Source organism: Mauremys mutica, chromosome 1, assembly GCF_020497125.1.
Source record: "Mauremys mutica isolate MM-2020 ecotype Southern chromosome 1, ASM2049712v1, whole genome shotgun sequence".
Classification (NCBI taxonomy): Eukaryota; Metazoa; Chordata; order Testudines; family Geoemydidae; genus Mauremys; species Mauremys mutica.
Window position 1 is genome coordinate 199,510,049 of NC_059072.1, and position 16,640 is coordinate 199,526,688.

General features: G+C 47.8%; 1 protein-coding gene and 1 long non-coding RNA gene across 5 annotated transcripts in view; one reads left to right on the top strand and one right to left on the bottom strand.

Moving 5' to 3' along the window:
• Nucleotides 1–11,183, bottom strand: part of TMEM50B (transmembrane protein 50B) — a 25,065-nt gene extending 13,882 nt beyond the window's left edge. Inside the window, exon 1 of one of the 4 annotated variants that reach the window (XM_045002352.1) lies at nt 10,993–11,183. The gene's annotated coding sequence lies outside the window, so the exon portion shown is untranslated. Of the gene's footprint in view, nt 1–10,052; nt 10,314–10,389; nt 10,526–10,710; nt 10,807–10,992 lie in introns of those variants that run through there. The other 3 variants (XM_045002353.1, XM_045002354.1, XM_045002355.1) reach the window with 3 other exon arrangements.
• On the top strand, nt 10,848–15,504 carry LOC123362069. The gene is made up of 3 exons (XR_006576333.1): nt 10,848–11,048; nt 13,003–13,113; nt 15,441–15,504. It is a non-coding gene; the product is annotated as an uncharacterized LOC123362069 (long non-coding RNA).
• Nucleotides 15,505–16,640: the final 1,136 nt, after the last annotated feature.

A 16,640-nucleotide genomic window follows, 5' to 3' on the forward strand; every position in this document is an offset into this window, starting at 1 on the left:
ATTCAACAAAAAAGAAAGAGAATGAAAATATACCAATTGTAGGATCCACACAACTGTTCATAACATAGTACATAAAGATTAAAGGCAGAGTTATGTGGCTGTCAATAATTCCCCCCAGAGTTTTGCCCACACTCCAACAGATAAAGTGAAACCTATACTCTTCTCTCCCTGCCAGATTTGCTTTATTTCCTTTGAGGTTTGTAGGTTTTACATTCGTATGTTAATACGTTTATAGATTTTAGGTGGGTGGTATGAATTATTCATATTTATGATGCAAGAATGTCTTTGCCAGTGGCATTTTGCACATATAATACAGATCTCCTGCTATAATCTCTAACCTGCTTAAATTTAAAATCTAGGAAATAATATAATTGTTATTTAAATTAAACTTCAGCAAAGGTTTGTAGTGCATGATCCAACATCTTTCCAGTAATGTTAATTCCTTATAAAAATGTCAGGTTTTCCCAAATGGAAGACTTTTAAATTCATTCTGATACTGAGATTACCTTAAATAGGTTTCATGGAATTGGTTTGCATATGAATATTTTTCTTTTTTCCTGAGCAGTAACAGCAGTTATTATTAGTCGGGGCATGACAATTTACCAGACACCTGCTTGTCAGAGGAGTAAATCTACCTGCCATAGGTTGGTACTAAAGAAGCACAGCAATTACCCCCAAGCTGCTGAGATTCTTACCAAGATTTTGGTACCAAGACTTGCTCCCCCTCTTGTTAATGGGTTTAGTGCCTGATAAATGTGAAGCCCCTCCTATACCCATCTGACACCTGGAAGGGAGAAGCAGATTCATCTTCATTCGGACCCCAAGTCCAGAGCCTCCTGGCTGTATGGGGTGTCTGCTACTTTAGTCTTTTCCCAATCAACTGGTTACTACAAGAGCTGGGTCCCCACAACTCTATTCCTCACCCAGTTTTTTTTAACCCCGCCTCATAAATCATAGAATCATAGAATTTAAGATCTGAAGGGACCATTATGATCATCTAGTCTGACCTCCCCTGCACAATGCAGGTCACAGAATCTCACCCATCCACTCCTGTATCAAACCTGTGTCTGAACCACTGAAGTCCTCAAATCATGGTTTAAAGACTTCAAGGTGCAGAGAAACTTCCAGCAAGTGACCCGTGCCCCACACTGCAGAGGAACGCGAAAAACCCATAGGGCTTCTACCAGTCTTCCCTGGAGGAAAATTCCTTCCCGACCCCAAATATGGCAATAAGCTAAACCCTGAGCATGTGGGCAAGACTCATCAGCCAGACACCCAGGAAAGAATTCTCTGTAGTAACTCAGATCCCACCCCATCTAATATTCCATCACAAGCCACTGGGCATATTTACCGCTAGTAGTCAAAGATGAATTAATTGCCAAGGCTATCCCATTATACTATCCTCTCCATAAACCTATCAAGCTTAGTCTTGAAGCCAGATATGTCTTTTGCCCCCACTACTCCCCTTGGAAGGCTGTTCCAGAACTTCACTCCTCTAATAGTTAGAAACTTTCATTTAATTTCAAGCCTAAACTTCCTGATAGCCAGTTTATATCCATTTGTTCTTGTGTCCACATTGGTACTAAACTTAAATAATTCCTCTCCCTCCCTGGTATTTATTCCTCTGATATAGAAAGCAATCATATCTCCCCTCATCCTTCTTTTGGTTAGGCTAAACAAGCCACGCTCTTTGAGTCTCCTTTCATATGACAGGTCTTCCATTCCTCGGATCATCCTAGTAGCCCTTCTCTGAACCTGTTCCAGTTTGAATTCATCCTTCTTAAACATGGGGGACCAGAACTGCACACACTATTCCAGATGAGGTCTCATCAGTGCCTTGTATAAGGGTACTAACACCTCCTTATCTCTACTGGAAACACCTCGCCTGATGCATCCCAAAACCGCATTAGCTTTTTTCACAGCCATATCACATTGGCGACTCATAGTCATCCTGTGATCAATATTCCAATGCCTGCTTCCACTGCACCTCACATCCTGCCCAAACAGCAGGAAAGAAATTGACATGATTGTCAGTTTCACATTACCCAGCACTGTAAATATCATCAGTGAAACTGACTAGACTTATTAGTTTCATATTTACTTTCACAGAAAAAGGATATTGGGGAATATTTAGGTAATAAACTCAAATACTCTATGGGGTTTCACAATTATGTATAGATAAAGTAATCATTCTGATCATATTTACACTTTCAATAACTGCCAAATAGAAAATAAGTAGTCAAGTTCTAAACAGGTCACATTTACTTTAGAATGCTAGAAGTTCATGAAAATTAAGCAATCTTTTCACCAAGAAGGCTAGAAGCAAAGCATCTAGCTATTAGCCACAGCCAGTCATTTTCTTCAAATAGAACTACTTTCTCAAGGGTTATTAATTTTTTTTTTAAAAAGAGTTCTAAAAACAAGAGAAAATAAGAATGCTACCTGATATTTTCTCCCTGATCCCAATATTACTCAAACATTTCAGAGAGAACTAATATTACTGATGATATGCTACAGTGGACATGTTAAGGGAAATAGCATACAACTCAGAATCCAAACAAAATTACTGCTTTAAAGACAGATATGTCAGAGTTACAGACACAGTATAACTTAAAATAGCAATAACTTTACCCAATTTATTAATTTGATCTACCTCCCACTAAGAAGGATCAATGTTTCCTCTCTGTTCTGGTTTTCTAAGAGGTCACCCTCTCATTGAAAGAATGCCTGCTAGATTTTCAGATGACTACAACATCCAATTCTTAAGAAGATTCATATGGTTAAATCATTTTTTTCCTTTAAAAACAATCTTTAGTCAAAAGGGCAACGTGAAATACAAAAATTCTCTCTTTCCTAGGACTTAGATGGAAATGTAGGCTGTATTTTTCCGATCCTGAGGTATTAGGAAAATGAGTAACTATGCAGATTTGTAATTTCAAAACAACATGTGTCATTAACCCTAGTAAAACTTGTCAGAACTCAAGTAATTTGGTGGTGATAGAAATATGTATATACAGTCTACACTTGCAAAAAAATATATTTAAATTTTTTAACATTCAAAAAGTTGAGCACCAAATTAGGGATGTTTGGCTCACTTGGGAAATCTGAAAGCTCACACGGGAAATCTGAAAGCTCACACAGAACTTCTTTCAGCATTTCAGTAACTATCCACACACATCAGATTCTATTTTTAATACTAACATTATGGGCAAAATAGTGAAATCAGGGAAGCTGTTGCCACCTTGCCCTTGCTAGCTGAAATGCAAAACAATCTGCTGCCAATGCATATTATTTTCTTTATTACAGAGTGCATTCCTGATACTCAGAACTGGCTCTGAAACGTGTTTTGTTTGAACTTCACTTTCCAGGCCAGAGGGATAGTGCAACAATTAACATGAGTAGACCTGATAAAAATGCCAGCAGGTAGCATTTTTATACAATGAGAGCTCATAATGGACAACACAATTTTCCTGCTTCTTCAGAACATGAATATAAATATGAAGAATAAATAAGCAATAAAGAATAGTTTGCAAATGAACTGGCTCTGTGGATGAGGTGAAAGCAGTGGACATGTTATTCCTTGACTTTAGCAAAGCTTTTGATACGGTCTCCCACAGTATTCTTGCCAGCAAGTTAATGAAGCATGGGCTGGATGAATGGCCTACAAGATGGATAGAAAGCTGGCTAGATCATCGGGCTCAACAGGTAGTGATCAATGGCTCCATGTCTAATTGGCAGCCAGTATCAAGCAGCGTGCCCCAAGGGTCGGTCCTGGGGCCGGTTTTGTTCAATATCTTCATTAATGATCTGGAAGATGGAGTGAATTGCACCCTCAGCAAGTCTGTAGATGACACTAAACTGGGAGGAATGGTAGATATGCTGGAGGGTAGGGATAGGATATAGAGGGACCTAGACAAATTAGAAGATTGGACCAAAAGAAATCTGATGAGGTTCAACAAGGACAAGTGCAGAGTCCTGCACTTAGGATGGAAGAATCCCATTCACTGCTACAGACTAGGGACCGAACGGGTAGGCAGCAGTTCCGCAGAAAAGGACCTGGGGTTACAGTGGACAAGAAGCTGGATATGAGTCAACAGGGTGCCCTTGCTGCCAGTAAGGCTAACAGCATTTTGGGTTATATAAGTATGCACACTGCCAGCAGATCGAGGGATGTGATCATTCCCTTCTATTCGGCACTGGTGAGGCCTCATTTGGAGTACTGTGTCCAGTTTTGGGCCCCATGCTACAAGAAGGATGTGGAAAAATTGGAAAGAGTCCAGCGGAGGGCAACAAAAATGATTAGGGGGCTGGAGCACATGACTTATGAGGAGAGGCTGAGGGAACTGGGATTGTTTAGCCTGCAGAAGAGAAGAATGAGGAGGGATTTGATAGCTGCTTTCAACTACCTGAAAGGGGGTTCCAAAGAGGATGGATCTAGACTGTTCTCAGTGGTACCAGATGCCAGAACAAGCAGTAATGATCTCAAGTTGCAGTGGGGGAGGTTTAGGTTGGACATTAGGAAAAACTTTTTCACTAGGAGGGTGGTGAAACACTGGAATGGGTTACCTAGGGAGGTGGTTGAATCTCCTTCCTTAGAGGTTTTTAAGGTCAGGCTTGAAAAAGCCCTGGCTGGGATGATTTAGTTGGGATTGGTCCTGCTTTGAGCAGGGGGTTGGACTAGATGACCCCCTGAGGTCCCTTCCAACCCTGATATTCTATGATTCTACAGAATAAGTAAAGAAAGATATTTATATAGGGGTCTACTTTGGAGACCAGCTCTGACTTCAGTGTGAATTTAACCCTAGGTGCCCTGCTCCAGAGTTCAAACCTTCAATGATGCAGAAGGAGCTCATCTGCTTTAATCTGCAGCCCATTTTTCTAACATAATTTGAGCATGGAAGGTACCTAGAATTCTGCAAACAGGAAGCCTCAAACTTTCCTATGACAATGATATTTATAGGACTTCAAATATGGAGTTTCACTTAAAGTTAAAAATAATTTTTAAACATTTCCTTAGTTACTTATGTATGACCACAGATGTGTAGAATACTATATACTTGTGTGCCTAATATCCTAGATTATTAATAATTAGCTTTTAGATAGTACTTTGTTTTCAAAACTTTTAACCCATCCTCAACATCTCAAGGAGGGAACCAAGCATTACTCCTGGGGGAATTCTGCACCACTGCGCAATGCAGAATTTTGCAGAAATCAACATTGTGCGTGTAGAATTTCCTTCCCCCCACAGAAATGGGCTGCTAGCCACCACTAAAGGCTGATGGGCCAGGCAGAGCCCAGCTCACACATAAAAGACACTGTCGGGGAGAGAAGAAGGGAGCTACAGGATTCCTGGCAGCTGCAGTTCCCAGCATGTGCTGAAGGAAGGAGAGGGCAGTGCACAGGAAACTCTGTGCAAGTCTGGGACCAAGCATCAGGCTGTTTCCCCCTCTGGATCCCTGGGGTCTGGAGGGAAGAGGGTGCTGGGCAAGAGTGGGGGCCCTACAGATGGGCTCTGGTGGGGGAAGGGGGTTTGGGTGTGTCAGCTGGAGGGGCCCCGCAGCTGGGCTCTGGGGGGAGGAGTTGTGGGTGTCTGGCCTCCTGGCTGGGCTCTGAGGGGAAGGGGGCAGAGAAACAGGAACTGGGTTGTCATAGGGGTTTCTTTAACTCTCTACTCCTGAGGGAATTTTTGTGTGCATCTGTATCGTTACAGATATACTTGCTGACAGGTATTTTGAAATAAATTACCAAAATAATTGAAACTGGCATGATTATGTAGTGTTATTTTGACAAATAAAATCTGCAAAATTTTGAATTTTAAAATATTGTGTGCAGAATTTTTATTTTTTTGGCGCAGAATGCCTCCAGGAGTAAAGCATTATTACAGCCATTTGACAGATGAAGAAACTAAGGCCCTGTCTACACTGGCAAGTTTCTGCGCAGTAAAGCAGCTTTCTGCGCTGTAACTCCCGAGGTGTACACACTGCCAAGCCACTAACTGCGCAGTTGTAGCACTTTAAAAACACACCCCAACAACAGGCGTAGAGCTTTCTGCACCAGGGCTACAGCACTGCAGTGCGAGTATAGACACCGTGGTGATTACAGCGCTGCGTTTGGCCTCTGGGAGGTGTCCCACAATGCCTGTTCTCACCTCTCTGGTCATCAGTTTGAACTCTACTGCCCTGCCCTCAGGTGACCAACCGTCATCCCCACCCCGTACATTCCTTTGGAAATTGGAAAGTCCCCTTCCTGTTTGCTCGGTGATGCATGCAGTGGTCTCGGCACATCTTTCCAGGGGGCCATGCCTGCTCCACGCACCAGGCGATCCCCCACTTGGAGCAATGCTGAGCTGCTGGACCTCATCAGTATTTGCGTGGGGGGGGGAGGCTGTCCAGACCCAGCTGTGCTCCATCCGTGGGAATTATGATACCTATGGACAGATTTCACGCTGCATGACAAAGAGGCCATGACCAGGACACATTGCAGTGCAGGGTCAAAGTGAAGAAGCTGCAGAACACCTACCACAAGGCGCGGGAGGCAACCACCACTCCAGTGCTACGCGCATGGGCTGCCAGTTCTACAAAGGGCTGGACGTGATACTTGGCGGCGACCCCACCTCCACTGTGAAGACCACTATGGATACTTCAGTGGCTCACGTGCCAGTCGAGAGTGGACCGAGCCAGGAAGAGGAAATCTGGGACGTGGAGGGGTAGGGGGACCCAGAGGCAGAGGATGACTCGGAGGCCAGAGATGCATGCAGCCAGGAGCTCTTTTCTACCCCAGAGGAGGGTAGCCAGTCACTGCTGTCGGAGCTTGGCAAAGCGCAAACAGGAGAGGAGGCACCTGGTAAGTGGATCTGATTTGGGGAATTCCTGAAGCAAGTTGTTGGGGTCAGAAGAGTTGCAGAAAGCAGGCTTGTCTCCCACCGCATGCCTAGTCTGAGCGGCCAAACAGGTTGTTGACAGACTCCCTCACTTCACAGGAATCTTCCTCAGAGATCTCCAGGAAACTCTCATGGAGATACTGGGCAATCTGCTGCCACAAGTTCTTGGGCAGAGGTGCTTTGTTTCTTGCCCCATTAATAGTAACTTTCCCGTGCTACTGTGCCGTCATGGGGGTGGGAGACCATTGCTGCACACAGGCGAGCCACATAGGGGCCAGGGCAGAAGCCGCAGGCTTGGAGAAGACCCTCCCTTGATTCCCTGCTCACCCTCAGCAGTGAGATATCTTCCATAATGATCACATCCTGTGGAAAGTGTGGGGACAGGAATGATTATCAGGCCCCCACTACGGAGCTGGCTCTCTCCAAGAGCCACGTGCCCAATGTAAGCAGGGTCCAGGAAGAGTGATACCCTTTCCCTGCGGCTACCCACCATTTTGGGGGTCTTGTGGCTCATGTGTGCTTGCCTGGGGTCAGCCAGTTAGTGACAGGTGAGAGTATAGGCTGTGTTTTAAATCACTGAATCAGTGTTCTCTGTGTTGCAAACAATACTGCTTCTGTAGAATGTTCCGTTTAAACTTCACAGAGATGACCTTGGGAGCCCAGCCTCCCTCTTTGTTATCAGCAGCTGAACAGCTGCGCAGAATTAGAAAGCGGCCAAGAAGAACTAAAGAGGACTTTCTGCATGTTATGATGTACTCTGCCTCTGAAAAACTGGAATTGAAGGAATGGCAGGACAGCGAGAAGAGGGACCAAAAGGAGAATGCAGCATGCCAGAATGAAGCCATAGAGCAGCTCTTAAAGGTTATGGAGCACCAAGCAGACACGTTCCAGGCGATACTAGCTCTTCAAATGAAGCAGCTCCATACCCGCCCTCCCATGTAGCTGCTGTCGCAAAACTCTTTCCCATGCACCCCCCAGACACCACCAACACACTCTTATCAACCTCCTGGCTCCAGTCTATAACTGAGGCATTCCACTCCTCCCTCCGCACAGTCCAGCACTGTGGACTCCAACTGTACTCAACACCCATCCCCCTGCAGTTGGCCCTGATGAAGTACAGTACCCGCTGCATTGTATTCCAAAGGAGAAGGCTGGATATGATCCCTCGACATACACAAATCTTTAGCCGTCCTGGGACCCCTCCTCGTCCTGGAACCTACCCTTATCCCTCTCACTGCTGATGGGTTTTTTTGTTTAACTCTCTCCTCCGGTTGTTGTCTTTTAATAAAAGAATTGTTGGTTTGAAAGCAATCTTTATTCTATTAATTGAAAGCAAAAAGAGCACTGCAAAGCAACATACAATTATGTTACACCCACTTATTACATCATGTGCACCAATCACCTCCTAGCACTACACACACTGCATTCCCGACCATAGCAACAAATATTAGTGGCTTTCAGCTTCAAATTGCTGCCTCACGGCATCCCTGATCCTTATAGCCCGTGCTGTGCCCCTCTAATAGCCCTGGTCTCTGGCTGTTCAAACTCAGCCTCCAGGCACTGAGCCTCTGCAGTCCTACCCTGAGTAAAGCTTTAATCCTTCCCTTCACAAATATGGAGCGTACAGCATGCGGCTATAAGCACAGGAATATTGTCATTGGCCAGGTCCAGCTTCGCATAGAGGCAGCGCCAGCGGGCTTTTAAATGTCCAAAAGCACACTCAACAGTCATTCTGAACTTGCTCAGCCTGTTGTTGAACTGCTCCTTGCTGCTGTCAAGTTGCCCTGTGTATGGCTTCATAAGCCACGGCATTAAGGGATAGGCGGGGTCTCCCAGGATCACAATAGGCATTTTGACTTCCCCTATGATGATCTTCCGATCTGGGAAGAAAGTCCCTGCTTGCAGCTTCCTGAACAGACCAGTGTTCTGAAAGATGCGTGCGTCATGCCCCTTTCCGGACCAGCCTGCGTTAATGTCTGTGAAATGCCCACGGTGATCCACAAGTGCCTGGAGAATCATTGAGAAATACCCCTTGTGATTAATGTACTTGGTGGCTAGGTGGTCTGGTGCCAGAATTGGAATATGCGTGCCATCTATCGCCCCTCTGCAGTTAGGGAAGCCCATTTGTGCAAAGCCATCCATAATGTCACACACGTTGCCCAGAGTCACAGTCTTTCAGAGCAGGATGCAATTAATAGCCCTGCACACTTCAGTCAACATGAGTCCAATGGTCAACTTTCACACTCCGAACTGGTTAGCGACCGATCGGTAGCAGTCTGGAGTAGCCAGTTTCCACAGTGCAATCGCCACGTGCTTCTCCAACGGCAGGACAGCTCTCATTCTCCTGTCCTTGCGCCGCAGGGCTGGGGCGAGCTTATCATACAGTCCCATGAATGTGGCTTTCCTCATCCGAAAGTTCTGCAGCCACTGCTCGTCATCCCAGACGTGCATGACAATATGATCCCACCACTCAGTATTGTTTCCCGAGCCCAAAAGCGGCATTCCACTGTGGTCAGCACCTCCATGAATACCACACGCAATCTTGTGTCGTAGCTACTACACATGGCGAGATCAATGTCACACTCCTCTTGCCTTTGTAGTTTAAGGAATAACTCCACTGTCACTCGTGATGAGTTGGTCAGAGCGAGCAGCATACTGGTCAACAGTTCAGGATCCATTCCTGCATTCAGAAGAGGCAGGGTGCGCAGTACACAAACCGTTGAAAGATGGCGCCAAATGCAGACGGAAGCACACAATTGCTGGGATGCAAAGCAATTTATCATGGGTCATTGGGACAGGACCCAGGATGCCCCGTGACCCCTTCCGTCTTCCCACAAGTCTTAGTGGCAGAAAAGAAAGAGGTGCTCTGTGGGATAGCTGCCCAGAGTGCACTGCTCCAAATACCGCTGCAAGTGCCACAAGTGTGAACACGCTATTGCGCAGGCAGCTGACAGTGTGAACACATAACAGCGGTTTCCCTTCAGCACTCTCTGAGTGGCGCTGTAATTGCCAGCACTGTAACTTTTCCAGGGTAGATGTGCCCTTACTCCAGAACAAGAGTGTCACTGGAGGTAATGCTAAACAGGAACAAGGCACGCTTGTTCCGGAATATGAGTGTACATACATGGAGTTGGTTGGGAACAGCTTACTGCCCTTTAAATTCACACCTTACCTTAACTGGCATTAACTTTGAAGTATAGACAATCCTAAAATGGAACAAGAACTGAGGAGTTCCAGCTGAAATCCAGTCCAAAAGGCTACACTGTCTCTCATGAAAGAATGGGGAAAAGAATACTTATTATGCTTTTCATTTATTTTTGCATTTCCTAAAGTTTGCACAATGAAAATCCAGTATACGTGGTCTCTGCACTTTCTGGTGTCGCTGCAGAGTGCTAGCTCTCCTTGTTTTCAGATGAGAAAGAACCCATAGGAGGGGGAGAAGGAATTAAATCCAAAAATGTCTTTCAAAAGGGTAAAACATCACGCTAAAGACCGTTAAAAATACACACACGTTATAAAAGAGTTTGGGAATCCCTGAACTAGCCCATTATCATCACTTATTTTACATGCAGTTTCACTTTCAGGTTTTCACCCACTGACACACAACGCTACAAGATACGGGCTGTGACGCAGACAGAGGGGGCAATGAGGCGTGAGGGGCTGGATGGTCTTGGGGGGCGGGGCGGGGCAGGGCCGCATTCTGGGTGCCGGTGCCCCCTCCCCCCGCTTTTAAGGCGCATCCATCCCCCAGCCCTGCGAGCAGGGGGAGGAGGTGAAGGGGCAGCGCCCCCCCCCCAGCGCAGAGAGCGACGAGAGCTTTTCACCCTCACCCGCGCGCGCGCGGAGGCCGTTGGCCTGCGGCCGTTAGGAGGGGCTCCCGGGCAGCGCGTGGGGTCTCCTGCCGCACGTGGAGCAGGCGGGGGGGGCGGTTGAGAACGGGCGGGGGGAGGGAGCGCTCTCTCAGGAACAGCCCCTCCCCCAGCGGGAGGCGGCAGCCGCCAAGCTGCTCGCCGCCTCCCTTCGCGAGGGGTCGCTTCGCCCGCCTCTCCCGCGAGCTCGCCCCCACCCCGCGCGCTGGGCCGGTCCTAGGGGGACGCCGGCACCGAACCTACCCCGTCCTGCGTGAGACACTTCCTGCTGCCACAGCCCGGCCGGCCGGGGAGGAGGGGTAGGCGAGGAGACTGACATGCGCCGCTGCCCAATCAGCAGCCGCGGCGAGGCGTCACAATGGGCTGGGCGGGGAGGAAGGAAGCACCGCGCTGTGGTTAAGCCGACCCGGGCGTGAGGCTCGAGACCGGTGCAGGCCCTTCCCGGGCTGGGAGCCCCCAAAGCAGCGCGTGCCCCTGCCCCGCCCCTCGGGGCTGCAGCATCATCATCACCACCGGGACCCCGCGTCACTCTGTCCCCCCCCGCCGCCGCCGCCGCCGCACCTGGGAGCCGGGCCATGGCCCCTGCCCCGCGTGCCCTCTGCAGCCCGGGGGGGGGGCCTCTCGGCAGCGCCCGGCAGTGGGGCAGCGATGGGGTTACAACACGCGCAACCCGAACCATGGGAAGCAAGGACAGCGGCCGTACAGCCAGGGGGACCAGCTGTCCCGATTTTATAGGGACAGTCCCAATATTGGGGGTGTTTTCTTATATAGGCTCCTACTACCCCCGATTTTTCACACTTGCTATCTGGTCACCCTATGTACAGATGCGGTGGGAGCTTGGTCCTGGGGGGCAGCGACACAGAAAAAGACATGGGGTTGGTGGTGGATAATTAGCTGGACATGAACTCCCCCTGTGATGCTTTGGCCAAAGGGGCTAATGCGATCCTAGAAGGCATAAATAAGGGACTCACAAAGAGGTTATTTTATCATTTGGCACTGGTGCGACCACTGCTGGAATCCAACCTGTGACCAGTCTGGTGCCCACAGTTCAAGGAGGATGTTGATAAGTTGGAGAGGGTTCAGAGAAGAGCCATGAAAACGGCTAAAGGATTTGAAAACATGCTTTATATTGACAGATGCAAGGAGCACAATCTGTTTAGTTTAACAAAGAGAAGGTTAAGGAGTGACTTGATTACAGTCTGTAAATACCTACTTGGGGAACAAATATTTAATAACAAGCTCTTCAGTCTGGAAGAGAAAGGTATAACACGGGTGGGTAACCTTTTCTATCGGGGTCATTGACCCACAGAAAAAATCAGTTGCAGGCCACACACAGCCCCCCCCCCAGGAGGGGGTGGGCATAGAACAGAGGTTCTCAGACTTTTGTACTGCTGACCCCTTTCACACAGCAAGCCTCTGAGTACAACCCCTCTTATACATTAAAAACACTTTTTTATATATTTAACACCATTATAAATGCTGGAAGCAAAGCAGGGTTTGGGGTGGAGGCTGACAGTTCGTGATCCCCCCATGTAATAACCTTGTGACCCCCCTTGAGGGGTCCTGACCCCCAGTTTGAGAACCCCTGGCATAGAAGCTCAGGGCTTCTCCTAGGCTCTGGGGTGGGGCCAGAAATGGGGGGTTCAGAGTGGGGGGGGGCTCCGGGCTGGGGCAAGGGGTTGAGGTGCGGGAGGAGGTTCATGGTGCAGACTCCAGAAGGAAGTTTGGGTGCAGAAGGGCACTCAGGGCAGGGGTTTCGGGTGTGGGCTCTGGCCAGGCGGTGCTTACCTCAGGCAACTCCTGGTTGGCAGCACAGTGGGCCTAAGGAAGGCTCCCTGCCTGCCCTGGCTCCACACAGCTCCTGGAAGTAGCCACCATGTCTGGCCCTTAGGCAGAGGGGCCAAGAGGCTGTGCACGGTGCCCTCAGAGCTTTCCTGATCACCCCTGCTCTTAGGGGCTACAGGGACATGCTGGTCGCTTTTGAGAACTGGATCCGACCCTAGCTTCCCCCCGCAGTGGGGCGAGCCAATGCTCATGGCTCTCATTTGGCACTGGTGCAACTACTGCTGGAATCCTGTGACCAGTTCTGGTACACACAGTTCAAGAAGGATGTTGATAAATTGGAGAGGGTTCAGAGAAGAGCCACGAAAACGATTAAAGAATTTGAAAACATGCTTTATATTGACAGATGCAAGGATCACAATCTATTTAGTTTAACAAAGAGAAGGTTAAGGAGTGACTCTCTCCCCACAGCACAGAGATTTGCCGTGGGCCGTATGAAATGAAGCAGTGGGCCAGATCTGACCTGCAGGCCATAGGTTCCACACTCCTGGTATAACATGATCCAATGGCTGGAAGTTGAAGGTAGGCAAATTCAGACTGAAAATAAGGTGTAAATTTTTAACAGTTTCATCCATTGGAACAATTTGCCAAGGATCACAGTGGATTTGCCATTGCTGACAATTTTAAAATCAAGCTTAGATGTTTTTCTAAAAGATGTGCACTATGAATTATTCTGGGAAAGTTCTATGGTCTGTATTATACAGGAGGTCAAACTAGATGATCACAATGGTCCTTTCTGGCCTTGGAATTTATGAATCTATGGACCCACCTACCCCAGTTCCCAAAGTTAATGCTGATTAAGGTAGGTTGTGAATTTAAAATGCAGTAAGCTGTTCCTTGTGGCCCAAACCAAGCCAGCTCCAACTCACTGACTTAAGTGCAGTTACTCCTGATTTATATCCCAGCCAGGGAGAACAGGATCAGGGCTAAGAAAAGAAGCTAGCATTGCCAAGCCCAAGTATTCAAAAATTATGGGTCAGTACCAGTGTTCCCTCTAATTTTTCCCATCCACATGCGGAATGAATTCTGTTAAGTGCACCAGTATGGAGGTGATGTGTGACCTGGGGCAGAGAGTTGGGGTGTGTGGGAAGGTGAAGGCTCTGGCTGGGGGTGGAGGCTCTGGGGTGGAGCCAGGGATGAGGGTCTCAGGGCTGGGGCAGAGGGTGGGGGGAGGGGGGAGGGCTCTGGGGTGGGGCCAGGGATGAGGGGTTTGGGGTGCAGGCTGCCCTGGGGCTGTGGCGGGGAGAGAGGACTCCCCCCAGCTCTCTCTTCCCACAGCAGCACCTGGCTGGTGGGGAGAGGAGCCTCTCACCGCTGCGGCAGGGCCAAGGTTGGGTTGAGGCCATGGGACAGATGCCTCTCCCACGGCAGGTCCAGGGCTGGATTGAGGCTACGGGATAGGCACCTCTCCCATGGCTGCAGCAGGTCTATGCCAGGGCTGAGTTGGGGCCACGGGAGAGGTGTCTCTCCCACAGCCCGCGGCAGGTCTGGGCTGGGGCTGGGGCTGGGGCTGGGGAAGAGGAATCTCTCCCCTCCACAGCCCTGAGCACCTGCCCGGCACTTAATAGGATGCCTTCCCCCTGCTCCCCCCCCGGCAAAAAAAAAAAAAAGATTAAATTTTATATATATACTTACACACACCTGGGGGATTTTTTATTTGCCTTCTGGGTTTTGAGGTGCTATTATTTAACATTTTAAAGTTTTTCTCAGCAACCATCACTGCTAGAAACTATTTTTTAAATAAAAGCTAAGATGTTCATGTAAGTGCATTATTCCTGAGCTGGGACTTTAAGAAAACCACCAAATGTCACGAGATTTGTGATAATATCATGACAGTTGGCAACACTGAGAAGTCCAAGGCCTGGCCTTGTTACACTCCTACACTATCCCACACTCAGGGATCTCAAACTAACCTGCCCTTTTTTATTTCTTTATGATTAAGGCTGCGTGTCTGTCATGGAGGTCACGGAAAGTTACAGACTCTGTGACTTTCCGTGACCTCCTTGACTTCTGCAGCAGCAGGTGTGGTTGGCTCCAGGGCTGCCCGAGCAGCTCGGGCAGCACATGGGCCAGTCGCACTAGCCGCTGCTGGGGCAGTCTCGGGTCACCGCGCCTCCCGCCCCACCCAGTAGCAGCAGGAGGAGTTTGGGTGTGGGAGGGGGCTCAGGGCTGGGGGTAGGGCATGGGAGTGGATGAGGGCTCTGGGTGGTGCTTAGCTTGTGGGGCTCCCCAGAAGCGGTGACATGTCCCTCCCTCAGCTCCTAGCTCCACACACTGCCTCTGCCCACGGGCACCGCTCCCACAATTCCCACTGGCCACGGTTCCCAGACAATGGGAGCTGCAGAGCTGGCAGAATGCGGAGCTAGGATCTTAGGAAGGAACATGTCACTGCTTCCGAGAAGCTGGGTGGGAAGCCTGCCAGCCCCTCCAACCCCCACCCAGAACCAGTGGGGGTTCCGAGCTGCTCCCACCGAAGCACCCATGGCGCCCCCTGGACCACCCCCTGAGCACTCATGGTGCCCCCTGGACTGCCCCCCTCAAGCACCTGTGATCCCACCCCACACGGCGCCCCCCAAACTACCCCCCCCCCGTGCACCTGTGGCATACCCCGAGCCACCGCCCCCCCAAGCACCTGTGGCACTCACAAAATTTAATCAGGGGTATAGTACAAGTCATGGATAGGTCATGTGCTGTGAATTTTTGTTTGCTGCCCATCACCTGTCCATGACTTTTACTAGAATACCTGACTAAAATGTAGCCTTATTTATGATGTATAAAGAAGCCTGTAAGGGTGGTTTTTAAAAAAAAAAATTTAAAAAAATCCCTAACTCTCCTTTTTGTAACCTTAGAATATCAGGAATATCAAGTCTGCTTTGGAGGACTCAGAGGACTGGGAATTTCCTCTTTACCAACAAGAACTTTTATTCCATTTGTAGGATATTGGAGTTAAATAAAATTAACTTTTAAAAACAGTGAACAAAAGTTATTTCCTTTCACATTTAAGCAGGTTTGGTCTGCATAATACTTGTGATGTCATAATCATACTAATTTTCCAGTCAGCCATTCAGTCTTCTAGGGAAAACAGAGCAGCCAAGATCTGAATTTATTGTTGAAAAAAGAGGGGGGAAATAAAAATAAAAAACCCCAAAGATGTCAGGCCTTCTTTATATACTGTAAAGAAAAAAAGAGGGCAATATTCTTTTTTGTTCCTTTGCAGGTTGCTTTTAATAACTGTAGATTCATAAAGTGAGAAGTGTCCTTTGTTTTCTATCAGCAACACGGAGAATGGAGCCCACTCTAGAATGTTCAACAATTTGATATCACACCAGTCACTTTCTTGTGGATAAAGTTATAAGAAGCATTTTATTCCATAATACAATGACTGTTATTCCCTTACATTCTGGTTAGACAAAAAGGTCTCCTTTTATTATAATTCTGGAATTCCCAGAATGTCTACTTGGAATAATATTTAGAGACAAATTCTCTTTTCAGATATGTACATATATATACCTCCCATTAGCTTTCATATAATTTGGGAATGTGTATTTGAGGTGAAATTTGGCCTTTCACAGCTAAGGCTCTACTATCTCCCATAATCTTTCACACAACTTCTACGTATTTCAATTAGAGTTATACATGCTGAACAAAGATAAAATATAAAGCAACAAAGAGTCCTGTGTCACCTTATAGACTAACAGATGTATTGGAGCATAAGCTTTCGTGGGTGAATACCGACTTTGTCAGACGTGGTTATTCACCCACAAAAGCTTATGCTCCAATACAACTGTTAGTCTATAAGGAGCCACAGGACTCTCTGTTGCTTTTTACAGATCCAGACTAACACGGCTACCCCTCTGATACAAAGATAAAATATGATCCTTAAACAGTTCCTGTATGTTCAGGGGCCTTACCGCACTTACTGCACCTATAACACTGGTGATAATTATCCCTATTTTACAGATCCTGTGTCACAGGATTGACTGGCCATTTACAGGATTTATTCTCAGCCCACCTGTGCCTTGTCATCTGGTCCCAGGTGATGGATTTAG